Source organism: Diabrotica virgifera, chromosome 7 (genome assembly GCF_917563875.1).
Source record: "Diabrotica virgifera virgifera chromosome 7, PGI_DIABVI_V3a".
NCBI lineage: Eukaryota > Metazoa > Arthropoda > Insecta > Coleoptera > Chrysomelidae > Diabrotica > Diabrotica virgifera.
This window is the reverse complement of record NC_065449.1, coordinates 152,954,786-152,972,850: the sequence shown is the minus strand read 5'-3', so window position 1 is coordinate 152,972,850 and position 18,065 is coordinate 152,954,786.

Genomic DNA, 18,065 nt, shown 5'->3' with positions numbered 1-18,065 from the left:
CGTAAAAATCCAAACCATGGGGTGAAATCCTCCACGAGTACTCTCAACGGGCTACAACTCTTCACATAGCGACAATGCAACACTTAATATCAGCAAAGGACAACGGGCAACGCCCTGTCGAGTGAGTACCGGCAAGTGGGTCTTCTCGCTTCAAATCTTCAAACCGGACTAAATTGCGCTTCTCTCTGAAGCCACGGATCGAGAAAAAAAAACGACGCAAGTACCGAGCGATTTTGACCCTTAGAGGTGCTTACTTGACAAAAAACTCAGTTACTTTCAGATGGACTAAACCATTTTTTCAAGGGGAGTTATGGTACTTTTAAAAGTTACGCAATACCTTGCAATGCTCTGAAATTTTCAAACAGGGACGGCTTTGAAATATTTATATGATATACAACTCACAAAATAAATTGGAAAATAGACATTCTTTTTTAGAATTAGGATGTAAAATTAATGAATGCTACATTATAGCGGGAAATACAACTGCTATAACATAACTAGTATATTCTAACTTTCTTCTCTGAAAGGTGAATATTAGCTTACATGGATTCTGCATGAGACTCAATTTTAATTCCTATGTTTGAAGTTTAGTCCAAAAAATCTTAAGGAAAGGTCTATACATTCACATGTTAAAAGCTTCTAATATCTACCAAACTTACTTCTTAATCTTCCAGGCTGATAGTGATTAGCACTATGTCGTCGACGTACCGTACATATATTCAAGTATATTCAAATGGGAAATAAGCCACAATTTTACCTAAAAATGATTTTATTAACGTTTCGACGCCCAAGTCGGGTGTCGTTGTCAAAATACAAAATAATACTAAATAAACAAAAATGTTGTTGCTTAGTAAAAAATTCTTCTAATAATTTATTTAATCTGACTCATTTATATCGGCAATTCAGACACGTATTATACATTTTAAAGTAGACGACTTTAAAATGATATTGCCAATATTGATGAGTTGCGTGTCTGAATTGCCGATATAAATGAGTCAGATTAAATAAATTATTAGAAGAATTTTTTACTAAGCAACAACATTTTTGTTTATTTAGTATTATTTTGTATTTTGACAACGACACCCGACTTGGGCATCGAAACGTTAATAAAATCATTTTTAGGTAAAATTGTGGCTTATTTCCCATTTGAATATATGTACTTGATAATAAAAATGCCACAAGAAAATAACTTCAGAACAACGTACATATATTAATAATTAATATTTCATTTATAGCAGTTCTCATATTACAGTAGGGGAGGAAACAATTTACAATACTCCTGTTTTCAAAATATACTGATAATAACATCAAAACAATACACAATGAATTTATATTTTATTTATTGTACCAGGAAAACTTACAGAAAAGTAAACAGTATCCAAAAAATAATCAGATATTACTAAATTTTAGAAGCCATGGAGGTGTTGCCAGGGAATGGACCAATAAGTTTTCAATTTAAAAATCCTTTAGTAGTATTTTTAATATTTTTCAATATTGTTAATGTTGCTATTAGGATTGAAAATTTTACCTTTCATGGTCAATTATCTCAGAACTTAATGTTTGCGGTTGTGCCACTATACAGGGTGATCAACTTCTGTGACAAAGTCCAATATATCTGTTATTATACAATATATGAAAAAAAGTTGTTAATAAAAGTTATAGACACCTTTAATGTACACATTTTAAAATTAGTAAGAAATATACAGGGTCATTCATAACACGGTGCCAAACCAAAGTTTTGTTTTTTTAAATAGAACACCCTATATTTTATTCAAAATCTCGTTTCTCTACATTTTTCTGATTAAAAAGATATACCACTTGTATAGGGTTTTACCGAGCGTTTGAAAGTTATGAGCACTTTTATTAAAAAATCATACTGATTTGATCGCCCTGTATGTTTCTAACGGTGTAATATAAACTAGTGTTGTGACTACTTTTGACTGTCAATATTAAAGTAGTTTTGCAACAATGTACATTTTTTTTAAATTACACAAACTGTATACAGGGTAAGTCAAAATGTAAATGAAAGATTTTCTTCTTTTTTTTAAATGGAACACCCTTTATTTTATATTATCACCGAAAAGCTCTATCAATATACTTACATATCTTTTAAATCTTCCCTATACCTACAGTTATTAGTTTTCGAGATATTTTAGTTTTATTTTTGATAACAACATGTATTACTTAGTCATTAATAACAATACTTTAATTTATCAAGAAAACTAAATTAAATCAAAATATGTTCAAGGTACTTCTTATATTTCTTATAAAAGTTGTTCAAAGTGACCTCCCATAACGTCTACACAGCCTGGAGACGAGTTTCGAAAGACGTACTGACGTTTGTAAGCATTTGTTATGTGACACTTTGAAAGGCGTTTTTAATCCTTATTTTCACATCGTCAGCTGTTGTTGGAGATATGCTATACACTACGTCTTTAATATAACACCAGAAAAAAAAGTCAACTTTGTTCAATTCTGGTGATCTGGGTGGCCAATGAACTGGCCCATCTCTTCCTATCCATCTTTCAGGAAATAATTAATCGAGTTCACCGTTGACAAGTGCATTGTAGTGAGCAAGCGCTGCAGGGTATTAAAGACGTAGTGTATATGACACCTCCAACAACAGTTGACGATATAAAAATAAGGAGTAAAAACGCCTTTCAAAGTGTCACATAACAAAAATGCTTACAAACGCGAGTAGGTCTTCCGAAACTCGTCACCAGGCTGTGTAGACGTTATCGGAGGTCACTTTAAACAGTTTTTATAAGAAATATAAGAAGTACGTTGAACGTATTTCTATTTAATTTAGTTTTCTTGATAAATTAAAGTATTGTAATTAATTACTAAGTAATACATGTTGTTATCAACAATTAAACTAAAATATCTCGAAAATTAATATTTTAGGTATAGGGAATATTTAAAAGATATGCAAGTATACTGATAGAACTTTTCGATGGTAATATAAAATACAGGGTGTTCCATTTAAAAATATGAAGAAAATCTTGTATTTACATTTTGACTTACCCTGTATACAATTTGTGTAGTTTTAAAAAGCTGTATATTTTTGCAAAACTACTTTAATATTGACAGCGAAAATCAGTAAAAACATTAGGTTATATTACACCGTTAGAAACATACAGGGCGATCATATCAGTATGGTTTTTTAATAAAAGTGCTCATAACTTTCAAACGCTCGGTATAACCTTAGACAAGTGTTATATCTTTTTAATCAGATAAATGTAGAGAAACGAAATTTTGAATAAAATATAGGATGTTCTATTTAAAAAAACAAAACTTTTGTTTGGCACCGTGTTATGGAGGACCCTGTATATTTCTCACTAATTTTAAAATGTGTACATTGAAGGTATCTATAACTTTTATTAACAACTTTTTTTCATATATTGCATAATAACAGATATATTGGACTTTGTCACAGAAATTGTCCATAAATGTCCAAAAACTTGTATCAGTCAAACTGGAAGAGCCTTTGACAAACGCATAGCAGAACACAAATGCTTTCAATATTAGAAAAACATACATATTTTACGTATGCACTTAACCTTTTAGATCATAATCATTCATTTAATGAAGAGTATCAAATACTTCATATTCAAAAAAAGGCCTTGAGCTATCTTCATTAGAATCTATGGACATTCTGAGATTTGTCGATTTCGGTTTCTGTTTTTGGTGTATGTTCCATGGTCGTTTATCCTGACACTTAGTGGTCTTGCGGTTTCTTCCACATAGAAATTGTTGCATTCACAGGGTGTTTTATAGGTGCAGTTCTTTTATCTTTCTTGTCTTCATATGTGGTGTTGGGTTTGGTTTTGGAAAGGATAGATCTCAGTGTACTGGTTGATTTGAATGCTATTGTGATGTACCTATTTCTCATATCCTTTCAATTTTTCTGATATGTCCTTTACTTTATAATCCTTTCTGGTAAGCCAGTTTAAATTTTAAATTTCACTCCAATCAATATTGTGGAATATTCCTATATAAACATAATATTTATCTAAGATGGAAATTTCGTTCATTAAGAACTTCGTTACAAAAAATGTTGTTTCTACGATAAGCAGAAAAATCTAAATTAAGATGTCTACTATGATAAGCCGGAAAACTCAAATAAAGTTGTGAACTACGCAACAGCTGATGCGTAATTATTTCAATTTGCAAGTATTTATTTTGATATACATACACGTGTATCTTTTTTAACCATACACATTTTTATTTATTTACTTTTAGAAACTCATTACTATAAATATAAAATCACCTCATTGCCTAAAAAGATAAAAATATTTTGAACAATATTATAGTGCATCAGTGTACAAATATAATATATTAAGCTGCGTCATCACTGGTACATTTTTACGTGTGTATTGAATTGAAGTGCAAATTTAACTGCTCGTCCATCGAAAATTTGTTTACCGTGTGTTCACATTGCAAACCGTATGCGACGCAAATCTTTTTATCTTCACCCGTGTTGAGCTGCCCCCCCCCCACTTGCAAAAATTAAAAAACAAATAGCCCTGATTTATGAGCTATTTATGAGCTTACATATTCCGCAAATTAAAAATTTGGAGCTCGTTCCACTGAGCAGGAATTTTATATTTTAGTGGGGGGCTGACTCAGCCCCCGCCCCCCCCCCCACTACTGAAAAATAGGGATATTGAATCGATTTTTGCGGTAGACTTACGAGCTATTTATGAGCTCTTGAAATGATATAGTGTCGATTTTTGAGCTCATCCCCTTCACCCCCAAACAACCCTTTAATCCATTTTACTTGAGAGAAACATGCTGATTAAGATTAAAATATATCGTATCACGGATATTATTCCAATAGCTTATATATTCTTAGAATAAACTCCTAAATCATGCGCATTTCGATTATTGAGCTACAACCCCTTCGCAAGAAAACCACCCCATTTTCCAGGCTTAAGAGAAAGTTGTACTTAAAATGCATTAAATTAATTATTTCGAGACTCAATATGGTTTAATAATTTATCAGCTCCCAAAATACGCGCCATTAGGTCATTAAATTGCAATTTCTTTTGTATAGTGCAGTCACTGAAGGTAAAAATCAACTATGACCTTTGATTTCGGTGAACCTCCATTCATTTTCACGAAAATTGTTGAGTGTATAGAGGATACCTCAGCAAACAAAAGTAACATGGTACCAACTTGCGGTTTTAGCCTGGGGTAGATATCACCCCTTCTCGGGGGTGAAAATTACTTTATTAAAAATAACCCCAGAAATCGATAGAGGGACAAATTCTAAGCAAAATTTGTTACATAATGTTATTAAAATAAATCAATACTTTTTGAGTTATTAAAAATCAAATATTTTAATTTTTGTGAAAAAAAATTACATGTTTTAAAGCGATTTTTCATAAATAACTAAAAAATTGTAACCTGGTATATTTATTAAAAAATTGTAAGTTTTACAAAAAAGTTTTCATCACTAAAATTGAAGCTAATAAAAAATATAATAAATTCCTCACTTGAAAAACCATTTAATGTTACTTAATTTAAAGTAAGTTATAGGTAATTGAACGTATATATTTTTTTTTTCTGCGAGTATTCAAATCTAAGGATCCAAGCTTAAATAACGGGAAAGCGATGCATTTTATAACACTTACACTTGTCAAAGTACTTAGAAATACCTATCAAATGAGCTCCAGAAGAAGTTGATAGCATCAAAATTTATACTCCAAAAATTTTTCCAAAAATATGATATTGTTTTTTTTTGGAAAAACTGTTAATTTTTATATCAGGCACATCCAACTATTTGAAAGTTAATTTCAAGAGCTATAAAACTGTATTACATTTAATCTTTCAAATACTTTATTTTTTTAGGATAATAGGTTAAAAGGCTCCATTTACATTGTTCTCGCAGTAAAATTTAGGCTTAAACGTTTCTATCTTGGTTATTTTGATTCATACATAAAGCAAAAGACAAGTAAAAACTTTGTTAATAAAAAACTCAAATTTCGTTATGTCTCATTTTTTACGTGTATCGAGTATTGTTGGAGTTATTATCAAAAGCAAATAATTTACGAAAAGTTAAGAAATTTTGATTTTTTTAAATCATACATATATATATATTTTTTTTTTAATATGTATTCTAAATCGGTAAAAATGTTTAAGGTCATAAGGTCATTACTAGAGAGCGGAATATATGCAACACAACATTACCAAAATATGCGCATACATATATATATATATATATATATATATATATATATATATATATATATATATATATATATATATATATATTTATTACTTTTACTACAAATATGCAGGTATTTTTTCTAAATTTGTCTAAATATGCAAATGCATATTAAAAATACTCAAAAATAAAACAATATATTAAGTCGTAAGATCTTCAGAAAAGGTGCCTTCAAAAATACGTACAACTTTCCTCAAACAATCGAAGCCCTCATTTTTTTCTAAAACATTTTTTAATTTATTTCTAATTGTATTCCCTGTATTTCCGGGAATTTTTTGACAATGAGCAGAAAAAGTGTTAACAAGATTAACCGAATCACTTAATTGTAAATTCCTTTGTTCTAATTACTTTATTAGATGTGGTAAAAAACTAAAATTAACTTTTATGAACATAAGTTCTTTAGCAATTTGTACGTTACTTAAAGAACAAAGTACGTTACTTAAGCTGAAGAACAAAAGCGGAATTGTCTACAATTTGATGGACTTTTGTATTTTGATGCTTCTCTCTATGTCCGTCTTTATAGAACTAAAAGCGAATTTGTCGAATAAAAACACTATTTCCAGAAAAATTTCTTTTGTGGGACATGATGCTTTTGTTTGTCAGTTCCTCATTTAAAAAATGAAATGTGAAAATGAATGTAACTTACGATTTTGGAACAGGCCTTGCAAAATACTTTGTCTCCACTTAGCTTTAACTCGAGAAACACTTTATCCAAGCACTTTTTTGAATGGTAGACATATTTAAATTTAATATATACCAATTACTTCAAAAACACTAAATACGATACAACGTTTACTTTAAACAAATGTTGGCCGGAAACTGACAAAATAATTATTAGACCCTTAAAAGCAGGTAGACGACTTGCTACGCTAATAAAACAATATTTTTCTGGGAACACCCATAATTGTTAAATTCAGGTAGTAATGGGAAAGTCCAGATGAGCGATAGATAGATAAATAACGAGCTCGTTCATATCGAAGTTATAAAATTCCAACTAAAAGAGGAAAATTATAAACTTTTATATAATTTATTTTTAAAATATGCAAAATAAATCGTGTTTAGCTTAAATATGCAATGTTGTGTTTGTTGTCTGAAAATATGCAATATATGCATCTATATGCACTTTGCATATATTCCGCTCTCTAGTCATTTCTAATGCTAAAGTAAAGAAAGTCTTATAGGGATTACTAAAGATTTTAATTTTTGTGGAAATGGCGTTCGTTTTATTTTTCACTTTGTACTAGAAATTTGAAAGTGTCCTATTATTTTCATGTTCACTTGCTTAATTTTGATGATATCAACTTTCGGTGCTCATTTAATAGGTATTTCTGAGTACTTTGACAAATATACAGGGTGTTAGTAAATAAGTATGAAAAATTTTAAGGGCCAATTCTACATGAAATATTAATGCCAGTTTGCTCTATAAACATATGTCCGCAAATGCTTAGTTTCGGAGATACAGGGTGTTGAAATTTTTATTTCAAACTGCCAATTTATTTATTGCTCTAAGACCAGTTGAGCTATGAAAATGAAATTTTGTGAGTTGTAGGAGGTATTTATTACAAATTTTATGACATACAATTAAGAATTTTGTATTCATCATTGGCGCGCCTGCGGGCAATGGTATGAATTATTTTAAAGAAAAAAATAGTACGCCACTGATATATTTCGAACTAAAAATTATTTTTAAATTCCACGTCTAATTTATGATAAAAAATCTTTCTTGCCTTTTTTTCATATGATGCACCGTTTTTATGCAGAAAAATAAAACATCTTGGCGCATATTTTTCATTTCTTAATACATCATCAAGAACTAACCAATATAATAATACTAAACTAGAACAATAACAGAAAATATTAGTAATACCATTTCAACTAGGTGCAAAGCTGCAAGAAATGTTTAAAATGATCTCCTTTACAGGTAACAGAAGAATTTTATATTCATCATTGGCGCGCGTACGGGTAATGGTCTGAATTTTTTGAAGAAAAAAATAGTACGCCACTGAGATATGTCAAACTAAAAATCATTTTTGAATTCCTCGTTCAATTGACGACAAAAAATTTTAGTTGCCTTTTTTTCATATGCGGTGCCGTTTTTATGCAAAAAAATTAAACATCTTAACGTTTACAAAGTATTTGAACTAAGTTTCTATGCATATGGAAACTACCTCAAATACTTGGTAGGCGTTAAGATGTTTTATTTTTTTTTTATAAAAACGGCACCTCGTATAAAAAAAAGGAAAGAAAGAGTTTTATCGTAAATTGAACGAGGAATTCAAAAATAATTTTTAGTTTGACATATCTCAGTGGCGTACTATTTTTTTCTTCAAAAAATTCAGACCATTACCCGTACGCGCGCCAATGATGAATATAAAATTCTTCTGTTATCTGTAAAGGAGATCATTTTAGACATTTCTTGCAGCTTTGCACCTAGTTGAAATCTTATTAGTAATATTTTCTGTTATTGTTCTAGTTTAGTATTACTATATTGGATAGTTCTTGATGATGTATTAAGAAATGAAAAATACGCGCCAAGATGTTTTATTTTTCTGCATAAAAACGGTGCATCATATGAAAAAAAGGCAAGAAAGCTTTTTTATCATAAATTAGACGTGGAATTTAAAAATAGTTTTTAATCTGAAATATCTCAGTGGCGTACTATTTTTTTCTTTAAAAAATATATGTCAAAAAATTCTTAATAACTACCTCCTAAAACTCACCAAATTCCATTTTCATAGCTCAACTGGTCTTAGAGCAATAAATAAATTGGCAGTTTAAAATAAAAATTTCAACAACCCGTATCTCCGAAACTAAGCATTTGCGGACATATGTTTATAGACCAAACTGGTATTAATTTTTCATGGAGAGTTAGCCCTTACAATTTTTCATACTTATTTACTAACACCCTATATTCAGTAGGATTTTACAAAATGCATAGTTTTCCTGTTCTTATGCTTAAATAATTAGATTTGAGTACTCGCCGAAACAAAAAATACATTTAATTAGATACATATAAGTCACTATGAATTAGTAATAAATGGCTTTTCAAGGCTTTAATTTTGGTAATGATAACTTTTTTATAAAAACTTAAAATTTTTAAGTGATTTGCCAAAAACCACTTTAAAGCATGCATTTTTTCACGAAAAATTAAAATGTTTGATCTTTAATAACTCAAAAAGTATCGATTTATTTTAATAACTTTATATAACAAATTCTGCTTATAATTTGTCCTTCTATCGATTTGTGGAGTTATTTTTAATAAAATAATTTTCACCCCCCAGAAGGGATGGTATCCACCCCCAGGATAAAGGCGCAAGGTGGAACCATGTCATCTTTGTTTGTTGGGGTATCCTCTAACCACTCACCAATTTTCGTGAAAATCGATGAAGGTTCACCGAAATTGAAGGTAATATTTGATTTTTACCTTCAGTGACTGCACTATACAAAAGAAATTTCAATTTAATGACCTAATGGCGCGTATTTTGGGAGCTGATAAATTATTAAACGATATTTAGTCGCCAAATAATTAATTTAATGCATTTTAAGTACAACTTTCTCTTAAGCCTGGAAAATGGGGTGGTTTTCTTGCGAAGGGGTTGTATCTCAATAATCGAAATGCGCATGATTGAAGAGTTTATTCTTATAATATATAAGCTATTGGAATAATATCCTTGATACGTTATATTTTATTCTTTTTCAGCATGTTTCTCTTAAGTAAAATCAATTAAAGGGTTGTTTGGGGGTGAAGGGGATGAGCTCAAAAATCGAAACTATATCATTTTAAGAGCTCATAAATAGCTCGTAATTCTACCGCAAAAATCGATTCAATATCCCTATTTTTCAGTAGTGAGTCACCCCCCCCCCTTCTAAAATATTAAATTTCTGCTTAGTGGAACGAGCTCAAAATTTTTAATTGGCGGAATATAAAAGCTCATAAATCAGGGCTATTTGTTTTTTTTTTTTGCAAGTGGGGGTGGGACAGCTCAACACGGGTTTTATCTTCGCCCAAAAACCGACAACCGATTAGATGGAGCGTGTGCGTTGTGTGCGTCGAAAATTCTTTCGTCCGATTTATGCGACGAACACGTCCACATTAGCAGAGTTTACCTCGATTACGAAAATATTTGCAACGAACAGCTGATTCGTCGCAAATATTTACCAGTGAGGACGCGGCTTTAGGAAATGAATCCATACGTTCCTTTATCATTAAGTAAATGATAGACTGCCATGTTTTCTAGTTAATGCATTCCACATTACATGTGATGCTGTATGCAGAGTGCGCCAAACCTCTGGTTTTCTTTGATTACGGCTAAATTATGGAATATACAAAAAAATGTTTTTTACAAAATTGATGTATATCGAAACCGTCTATAATTTAAAATTATTTTTGATTATACAGGTTGAGGTCAGAACGAAGGTACGAACCAAAGATTTGTTTTTTTAAATGGAACACCCTATATATTAAATCATTTTTGAATATATTCTTTAAAAATATTAAGAATTTGTATAAAGTATTATAGGCCTAAAGTTAACAATTTTCGAAATATTTACACTTTTATTGAGAAAAATGGTAATATTCAAAGGGGTGTGAATTAGGCTTTCAAGGTAATAAAAATTTAAATGATATGCCAAAGTCTTTTTAGTATAATGTTATTTTAAAATAAATTAACATATTTGACATATAGCCATAGAGTATACAGTGTGATCACTATTTGCAAATACAAAATTTTCTCATTTTTTTTAAATGGGACACCCTGTATATGAGTATTGCCTTTTGTAGTAAATATTACAACCTTTCTTTTGGTATAAGGTTGTATGCACCTAGAATGTTTCGTTTGGTAGATATTTAAAAAAAACTACAGATTTTACGTTTTTGCGGATTTTTTATTAAAAAATTTTTTTGCAAAAAAAATAATTATAATCTGGTTTTAGAAACATACATTAAAATATCAAATATGAAAATAAAAACGTAATTAAAGATTAAAATAAATCGCATACTAGTACAATTCAATTGAATTTAATAACTTAAAATTATTTTACAAAAAATATTTTACTCACAATCGGTTAGTAATTTTGGATTTCTAACCTTTGAAGTAATCAGGAAGCGACTTATTACTTACTTTACTTTCCCCGCTAGCCGGGAAAGTACTTTCCCGGCTAGCATCTGTCACTTTTCTACCAGCAAATGTCTACATTAATTTTGTTAAAAACATTTTTTTGTATATCCCATAATTTAGCCGTAATCAAAGAAAACCAGAGGTGTGGCGCACCCTGTATACTGTATTTTTAAGAACTACTTAACATACTTTAAATAGGATATTTTTGATTATATTGTAAAAACAAATAATTTTGATACCAAGATACTTGTTTTTAGGATAATATAATGGTAGGGGAGCGCAAGCGGGGATTTTTGCAGTTACTCGAGCGCGTCATGTTAGCATATGGGGAGAAAACTGGTACCCTGCAGATGTACCTCTACCATATATTGGCTCTTAACACAGGGAAGTTCGTTAAAGGGGGCCCGAAAAATAATCTATGCTTAAAAAAACTCGAAATTGTCAGATTAAGAAAGGTAAATTAAGTACATGCAAAAGAGTGTATATTTCAAAAATTTGACGATTTGAGCCGGGCGTAAGGGAATGGGTGAATCCCAAAGTTTCATAAGAAAAAAGCGAATATTTCGCGAAATGAATGACATATCGAGAACCTAAAAAATATATGCTCAATATTTTTTAAAAATCTCAAATAATACCAAACACGACTTCCCACGGAGAGGGGTGGGGGTAAATTTAATATTTTAAATACGAATCCCGCGATATTTCGCGAAATGAACATCAGATCGAAAAACCGTAAAATACACTTATTCAATATTTTTGAAAAATCTATCGAATGGCACCAAACACGACCTCCCACGGAGGTGGGTGGGGGTTACTTTAAAATCTTAAATAGGAGCCCCCATTTTTTATTGCAGACTTGGATTCCTTGCGTAAAAATATGTAACTTCTATTCGAATTTTTTTTCGAATTATGGAGAGATGTCGTTATAATCAGAAAAAACGATTATTGGAAATGGAAAATTAACTTAAAGATGGAAAGTCCCCACTAAAATGGAAAACTGTACTTAACTTTTTTTGGTTTTAGGACCTACTCTTTACAACCCAATGGGTCCCAAAAGCGCTCGAGTGACTGCACATTTAGCATACTTTGCTCCCCTACTATATGGATTGTGGATTTCAACGTACTAGTTTAGCCTATCAAACCGTTTCACTCTGTAACATGAATGATCTTTTGTTAGTACTTTATATTTAGATTTTAGCATAAAAAAATACTATCCTATAGGAGCTGTTTTTTACTTGATTAGGTTTTAAAAAAAAACTATTTCCCTTTCTCTTTCGTAGAATCAGCAAGTTGCTCTATCCTAGTTGCTCGTTTTAGAGGTGATATAGCTGTGATTATCCTAAGTATATTCTTCTATGGAAAGATAAGAGGCGGAAGGAGTATAGGAAGAAGGAGAGTGTCATGGTTAAAGAATTTAAGGGACTGGTTTAGATGCAGTTCTATAGAACTCTTTAGAGCAGCGGTGGATAGAGTAAAGATAGTGATGATGATATCCAACCTCCGATTAGGAGACGGCACTTGAAGAAGAAGAAGATATTCTTCTGAAACTCTAAGACGGTGGTCTCTAATACACGCTGTACGCACGGCGTCTATTGGATACCAGCGGCTAAGTCGATGGTCACTACAACTCACCCCGTAATTTCAATTTGTTTTAGAATCACTCTTTATTAACTATTTTCGGTTGTAAGATAGTTTTTGTTTTTCAAAGTTTATTAAAAGTAACGAAAATGAACGACTTTTCTACCCCGTGACGCTCTACGCAGACTACATCATCTATTGAAAACCACAGGCTAATCGTGTCCTTGTGTAGGGAGCAGAAGTATATTACAATCTTCTTGCTTGCCTTTGTCCTAGAATATTTTTCCTTTAGGTCATGTTAAGTTCCTTTTTCTCGTAATGGATATATTCCTTAATGCGTCTTTTCAAGATACCGCAGAATCATCCCGATTCGATAAAAATACTATTAACTCCTTATTTAGCAAGACTATTGGCAATATCGTTACCAAAAATTTCTTTATACATTGGCACTCATAAAGAAACTTTTGTGCTTCGTCAGTTGCTTAAGGTCCTATTTGGGGATCCAAACTATTGTTCTCTCACAGAGTGTGGACTTCTTTAGTGAAGCAGTCTTTAGTGCAGCCTGACTGTTAGGGGCAAAACAGTATAATATTACTAATATTTTTACTAAAAATATTGTATCAGGATTTTTGTAGGCTACTGATAATCTGGTTCTAAAACCACTAACCCCTATTCCTCGACGGAAGGACGACACAACTCAGAAATATCTAACAACACAGAACCATAAATTAAAAACTATATCCACTTTCAGCTACTTGAGAGTAACGATAGGGAAAACTGAAAAAGAGAGAAGAGAGGAAAGAATTCTGAAAGGCAAAAAAACATACGGAATGAATAGAAATCTGCTGAGAAGCAAGACTTAAGCAATAGACCAAGGATGAACCTTAATAAGGATGGAAAAAATGACGATTGACAAGAAAAAGGAGGATAGCCTAGCCTGCTGACATTTGAAAGAAAAATAATGAGAATGATACTGGGCTACAACGTAACAAGAAAGGGAGAAATAAGAATGTAAACAAATGTCGAAATTGAAGAAGAATTAAAGAGAGAAGGTATAGTCAGATACATAAAATTTCTTCGCTTAGAGTGGATAGTGCATATACAGAGACACCCACACTCAGATATGTTGAGAAGAATTTTTACTAACTGGACACAGGTGTAGACGAAGATCTAAAAGAAGATGGCTGCATGATGTATAAGAAGACATGAGAACAATCAATGTTAAAGACTGGAAAGTTCAGTGGAAGGACAGGAAGAACAGGAAAAGAGTCACGACCGGCGGGCGACCTTTCGACACCAAATTATGTTTGTACCTGAGGTAATCGAAGGGTCAAATTTTATTACAGGAAATTTCGACACCGCGCGGTAAAGCAGGTAGCTGGGTAATTACTTAGGTTTTCTCAATATTTATTATCATTTGCATCTAAATTTACACTAATATTATTCAGTTGTATTTTATTTCTTGTTTGACGTATTGTCTGTATTTGGATAGTACATTTTCATACAGTACCAAATTTTTTCACCAATTATTTAATATAGGCTATATACCTATAGTATAGGCTTAAAAAATGGACATTATGTTCCTTGTTAATGAACAAATTGTCGATGACATACAAAAATTTATTATGTTTACTAAATAGTGAAAAAAGTCTAAAATTTTTGCAACATTTCAATTATTATTAGAATCAACTGAAATATGTCTGGATTTTAAAAAAATCATTCATTGTGCTGTATTTTGTATGTGATCCAATGTAAAAATTCGCGGATGCCGTTTTCACTTACCTACATAAAAACTGACGTAAAGAAAATGATGTTTAAAAAAATTCAATCTTTGGGTTTGGTACAAGAATGAATATAAGAATACAAATTCAGAAGTTGCAAAATAGTTAAGGCATACGTTTGATTTAACTTAACAAAGTTGAAGAATGCTTTGTTTATGAATGATTTCATTCATGTCATAAAAACGTAAACAATTGATATATGTGCAAATTACCGGAAAATTACATAAAGGATAACCTATTTCCACCACAGATATGGTCTAATCAAAATCCAGGTCTATTATACGAGGACAACGAATGCCTGTGAACTCTTCTTCCATTCGAGGTATAATTCTTCTTTTTACTCAACGTATCCTTTTGTTTTTATGTTTATTGAAAAGTTTTAAGTGGGCACTTTTCCACTTAAATGTAATCCACATGTCAAAATAAATAGTAGATACTATCGTTAACGCTAAATTGGCAATTTTGGAGAAAATGATAGATAGACTACGATTCCAACAAATACATACGTAGGTTAGATTTTATTAAAGCTATATCGTATCATTCCCATTCGTATTAGTAGTTGAAGAGTGGAGTTATATAACGGGGCAAGCGACAAAAATGTACAATCGAGAAAAATGAGTTTTTACCAAGAAACGGAACACTATACTTAACGGCGGACTCTATATGTTGAATTTATTTAGAACTATTTCCAATGCGACTACTACTTTGTACCATAATACAGGTTAACGGCTTTATTGTATAGATCATTATAATAGCAAAATCAGAGAAATTTTTTTTGTCGCTTGCCTCATTATATATCTCCTCTCTTCAGTTATATTCAGATATTATTACCGCTTTAGAGAAATAAAATGTATATTATGTTTAATAAAATAAATAAAAACATTAATTATATATATATATATATAAATCCCGTTCACAGCGTAATACGCCTTTGGGTTCCCGTTCGCCAAGCCTGTCTATTCTGCCAGTCTTCTTCAGATAGATTTCTTGCTGACATTGCTTTTGAGATTCCTTGGATCCATGTTGTTGGTGGTCGTCCTCGTTTTCTTTTCTCTGGTGGTACCCATTGTAATATCTTTTTGGGTAGTCTTTCTTCCCCCATACGTCTAACATGTCCGTACCATATTAGTTGTTGTTTTTCGATGTCTTCTATAATTGATCTTTGTACTTTCATTTGTCTCCTGATGTCCTCATTTTTCACATGTTCTAATGTAGACTTTCCCGCTGCTCTCCTCCAAAAATCCATTTCAACTGCCAATAGGTTACCTTTAAGTTTTTGTGATAACTGCCACACTTCTGAGCCATAGACGATTACTGGTTTTAATATGGTATTATATATTCGTTTTTTCGTTTCCGGTCTTATATTTTTTTGCCATAATACTGAATTCAACGCACCTATAACTTGTTTTCCTTTGGTTATTCTGTCTTTTATGGCTTCATCACTTCGTCCTGTCTTTGTCAGTTTTACCCCCAAATATGTACATTGGTCACATTTCTTAATAGTTTCATCTTCTAAGTCGAGGTCATCTGGATTATTTTCTCCTCCTACGCAAAGATATTGTGTTTTTTGGACATTTACTTCGAGGCCCCATTTTTTGTACTCTTCCATTAGTTTTCTAGCCATATACTCCAGGTCTTCTTTGTCTTGGGCAATAACTACCTGGTCATCTGCATAGTGCAACGTATATAACGTTTCATCCCCAATAGATAGCCCCATCCCTTTACACTTCTTCTTCCAGTGCCTGAGTGCTTCATCGATATATATGTTGAACAGTATGGGAGATAAACAACAACCTTGCTTAAGTCCTTTTGTTACCTGAAAACCATTAGACACCTCTTTTCCTATTTTAACTTTTGCTATTGTGTTCTTATAAAGCTCTTTAATAGCATCGATTAGTGTAACGCTGATACTGGTTTTCTCCAATACTTTCCACAACTTCGCAACAGGCACGGTGTCATATGCTTTTGTTAAATCTACTAAGAGTAAATGCACTTCTCGAGATCTCAGTGTTCTTTTCTCAAGTATTTGGGATAAGCAGAAAATACTATCTATTGTGGATCGTCCTGCTCTGAATCCGTTTTGTTCTTCTGACTCAAAAGGGCGATATTCTTCGCATATGCGTTCTTTTATAATTTATATGTTTTATAAAAACATTAATTAATTATGGTATTTTATTTATGCCGCAACTATATTTATTTGGTGTCGAATATTCCTGTAAGATAAAAACCGGCCTTTGGGGCTGGTGTCGAAAATTGCCATTGAGTTTTAGTCGCAACCTGCTTGGTGTCGAAATTTCTTACGCCCGTCACGACAGAAGCAAAGACAGACAGCAAGCTATAAATAACATATGAGTAATCCACCTTACAAGAATAGGATTTTGTATGTTAGCTATAATCCCTTGGGATTGTAATATAATGCTCAATAAATCTTCTTCTTTAAGTGCCATATCCGCGACGGATGCTCTGAAAAGTTAATTTAATTTACATCCGTACCATTCTCTCAGGCTGCTCAGCCACGATATTCTGCGGCTTCCTATGCTTCTTTTTCCTTGAATCCTTCCCTGCATAATCTATTGGAGCAAGTTGAATCTCTCTTTTCGTGTAATATGTTCGAGATATTCTAATTTTCTTGTGTTGATGGTATTTAAGATATCAATTTCTTTATTCACCTTTCTGTCAAACAAACATTAGTGAAACAAACGATTATACCAAAGAAATCAGAATTAGAATAGAAAATGCTAGAAGTGCATTCACTAATATGAAACAAATATTATGTATTTGAGACCTCAGCCTAAATCTTAGAAAGCGAGTTCTAAAATGTTACGTATTTTCTGTTCTTTTGTATAGTGTGGAGACATAGACTCTTAATAAACAATGTTTCAATTGATTGGAAGCATTTGAAATGTGGACATATCAAGGAATGCTGAGAATCTCCTGGATATACAGAATAACCAATGAGGAAGTACTTAGAAGAATACAGAACAGCAGGGAGATATTGGATTCCATCAAAATAAGAAAACTTCAATACTTGGGTCATATAACACGTGGTGACAGATATGAACTCTTAAAATTAATTATGCAGGGAAAATTCAAGGAAGGCGCAGCATAGTTAGGAGAAAAATGTCCTGGCTGGGAAATCTCAGAGAATGGTTTTTATTCAGCTCAACTCAACTCGTTCGGGCTGTAGTCTCAAAAGTTAGAATAGCAATGATGATTGCCATTCTTCGTCGCGGAGATGGCACGTAAAGAAGAAGATTCACCTTTCTCAGAACCTCTTTGTTTGTGACGTGTTCTGTCCACGATATTTTTATAATTCTTCTGTACACCCACAGCTCGAATGATTCTAGTTTTTATATTGAT